We start from the raw sequence: 4,177 nt of genomic DNA on the forward strand, positions 1-4,177 counted from the left end.
CCAAATACAAAATCTAACAATCAGTTAATTTAAGGATGAAACAATGTTTGAAAACAGGAGTGATCAAGAGATTCAGGATTCAGAAGACAGTAAGTTGCTCATTGTGTGTTGGTTTTCCTTGCCTTTAGGTTTCTCCGCAAAATAACTCTCAACTTACCGCCAGATCGGGGGATGCAAGAGGAGTTTGGGCTCCACAGTATGTCATACCCTCCAACAATTACGTTGTCCATTCCTATACGCATGGCTGAATAGTGTGTCTGTCATTGTGACCAGCCTCTGGCGCATCCACTCCAATGTAATGCCTCCTCTAAGTTGAGGGATATGGCTGGTTAACAACAACAATGTTACGGTGGTCCCTAGTTCACTACTGCTTTTTATGGCTCTGGGAGCCCTGTTTACTGTCCGCTTCAGGAAGCCACGGTTCCCCTGGCTCAAAGATGCTTGTTCCTTCATTTCACCTACGAATTGTTTATTTTATCAAAACAAAATAAACAAGGATACATCGTTTATTAATTGCAGATGACGCAATCTTATGGGTAAATATAATCACCTAAGTCCAAAACCATCCACAGGATGCTCACTTACAGGACTAGTCATAATATCAGTTTAGATCACTATACAGGATAAACGTACAGAACATCGATACCGGCAGTTGAGGAGCGCACAGAAATGGTCCACATCTACAGCGGTTATCAAGTCATGAAAGAGTGAACGGATTAAAGCATTTGATTTTAATAGCACGGCGACATTCAGGACTCAAAGTCTTGTTTCGGTAAGCGTTTCTGACAGATCGATCTGACCACCAGCAAAGTTCAATCACTCCTGCAGACCCAGGGGACGACAGTATTCTCTGGGTCATAAGTACAACGGGTGTTCTGTTGGTCTCAACTAGACAACCCCAGACAACCTGGGCTCCTTCCAGTACGGGGTAAAAATCTGGATGTTTCTTGATTACTCACTTGCCACACGACTTAGTGATCCCCGGTTGTTGTGCGGGAGGTCACGAATCTGTTTTCGAGCTTACACCGTGTCATCTACAAAATGAAGGGTTCCCATGCGGAAAAGTTTTCAATAGAAGACACTTCACCGGCAGCAGTTTTGAGGGTCCAAGGGCTACCACTTACTGAGTGATTCAGAACATCAGTGTGAGTTACTTGCTCAAGACTTGAGGTTTGAACAGGTCAGTGATTGTCATGTTCACCACGCTTCGCCAGAAAGGCAAACACAGATGGTCGAGTACAGTTCTACCTCTCAAAATTGTAGCCCTGGAAAAACCTAATCCTGAGTTTAAAAAAGCCTCAAAAAATGACAATAATAACCAGCATCGTGTCCCGGTTTGTAGCCGGTGAAGTGAGAGGTAAACAACATTCTATCAGTGAATAGGTTAGAACGTGAACGTCTGCTATCGTGCGAACAGAGTTCAAGCACTTCTGGATGCGTTGCACGGTTCATAGACCAAAGATCAGTAACTATGTTCGTTGCTGTGCGTCAGACACATTCAGAGCAGTAGTAATCCAGCACAACGAAACTGGTTGGGTTGCCACTGCAGCGGCCTCAAGCGTACGCCACAAAACGTCTTACAATCCACGAGTGCCATACGGGCGAAGGAATATTTGGTTGGTCTGATGACGGTGTTGCTTTGCTTGCAGCTTTTCCGCGGTGGAGTGAGAAAGACATGGTTCTAGGGAGCCAGGCATTCAGATCTAGTTTTCCATCCAACTTGGATATGGTCTGATGTTTTTCTCCACCATGTTTTGCGATAGTGATTCCGGACGTTCTACCTAAGGAGTTTGACACAACCAAGTGGTTGGTATACAAGCTTACTGACCAAAAGGTCCGCAGTTTTAATCGACTGTTTTTGTCTAGTCTATGTACAGTTGACAGTATCCCAGCCCTCAGGGTGGCATGGCAGCTATGCACAGCTGCTGTTACAGCTGAAAGATTTTTTTTACCTAAATCAATGTGTTTGCGCTCTTCATCGTTAAGTACTAGGTGCCTCTCTGGCGTCCCGGCTTTACTGCGCTAACTCGGAGCTCGTTGACCTAGTAGTTCCGGAATTTGAGATCCTCAGCGGGGTGAAAAACTGTGCTAGCCGTAACTGCTTAACGTACGTTAAAAAAATGCAGTGGCGATAAAACAGATCCTTCGTAACTCACACTGTCACAGGCAAGAAAAATTGGTAAGCTGTACCACTGTTCGTCCGACGGCCTGGGTTTGAGCGAGTACCGAAATCCATATTGGAGCCCCTCCTTGAAAGCCGTTGCTGCCGTCATAAAGTAAAACGGCATGCCATTCGAGATAAATCTGTCTTAGTTTGCTCCGATGAAAATGTTCGTCTGTATGTGGCATGAGTGGTTTGGCGAAAAGCTGTATGTCAACTTGTCGGCGGTTAGGTGTTTCAGGAGACTTTGCCTCAGGATACGGTTTGTCATGTTGTATCCGTTGAACCCATAGCTAGTCTTTGCCGGTGAGTGCTGGGCTTGAAAATCTGTGCAAATTAAGGCCTCTCTTTTCCTAGCTCCGATGGAGATTACGCGAGAGATTGTATGGAAGACTTGAGGAGTTACTCTCTGCTATAGCAGAATCATTTTCAGTATCTTGTGGAAAAATGTTATCCATTCGTGGAACAATCCAACCGGGAAGGTTGAAATACCTGGCTTCGAAAATTTTACACTTATACTTTTACAATGGGAAAGATGGGAGAGAAAGGGTATAGATAGTATATTGCAATTCAGGGAGTTTCCATAGGATAACTGGGTCACGGTCGGCTCCGCGATATCGCCCAAGAAGTAGAGTACAATCATAATTCACTAATCATAAGGTTGCTGAAAATTATTCGACATCCTTCGACCGGTTTAGCCCTTCTTGGGGCTCAGCAGGTAAGTCCCCACGTTTCCGTCAACCCTATGTTCTACTTGAAAGGACATTGCACAAGAGATTCAGCTGGGCTTCACGTGAGTCTCTCGCAGAACCAAATTTGTTTGCAAATGAGTGTATTTCGCTAGAATACAGTCGGTTGTTTCCATTTCATCCCTTTCAGGTGTCCAACTGCGACACAGGGACTTCGAGTTGACTTGCGGAGACGCTGGTGCCCAAGTGTTCAGTGTGGCTGTCAGCCGATCGAAGCGGATTAGAATGTGCGAATTGAATGTGGTTTTTGATCAACAGATGCTATAAATAACCTACCATCGGAATACGCTTAACGTATTCCTCCCGTGCCTCGCACGAGCCCTTCCCTGTAACGCAGGTTCCAAAATTCCATCTTAAGAGGACCTGGGGTCAAATTTCTAATTGGGTTGATGTACCTCTTGGTCTCGAGAAGCGCAGTTTGTTTAGCGACCGCATGACATGCGACAGCTTTGCAGTGTTCATTGAGATGTCTGGCACTTGCTGGTTTCCACTGTCTACGCACCTAAATGTACGTCTCATAAACTCATTGTACACTTTTCCACAGGCGTTTCATTGCATTTCCCTCAAATGTGGAGTCTTTTCTTCAGAGTACCTGGTGGGCATTACATCTATTATAGGATGCCTTTGGAACCGGTTACTTGTATGACGTTTACTACCCACAGGTCACTTCCACCTACGTGTTGGCCGTCAAACAGAGGGGCATTGGTTTTGTCATCTGTTGGTAAACTTTTTCCTCCTCCTTCAGTTCTTTCCCCATTGGAAGCACTGAATTCAGGTTTGGTATAATGATCAGAATCGTGCTTTACAAATGGTTTACTAACACACACTGTACCACATCAGACCAGCCGGCAGATTCATTAAAGATAGGACAGATCGAAGCGTAGAACTCGATATCAAAAGCTAATGACAGGTCAAATTCTTGCACCAAAAGCCACAGTTAAGTAGCTGTGGTGAACATTGACTGTATTCTGGCAGATTCATAAAGATAGGACAGATCGAAGCGTAGAACTCGATATCAAAAGCTAATGACAGGTCAAATTCTTGCACCAAAAGCCACAGTTAAGTAGCTGTGGTGAACATTGACTGTATTCTATTCATTCTGTTTAGTGTATTTTTATATGCCTTTGTTTTACGATGCGATTGATTGTACGCCCGCGATATTCGAGAATATACGATATTCATTCGTCCATATTCGGACTTCTATACTACGCGTACATTCTGTAGTTACGATACCTACCACTATTCTAATTATCACATTTGGCGTCGC

This window comes from Opisthorchis viverrini, assembly GCF_000715545.1.
Source record: "Opisthorchis viverrini unplaced genomic scaffold opera_v5_87, whole genome shotgun sequence".
NCBI lineage: Eukaryota > Metazoa > Platyhelminthes > Trematoda > Opisthorchiida > Opisthorchiidae > Opisthorchis > Opisthorchis viverrini.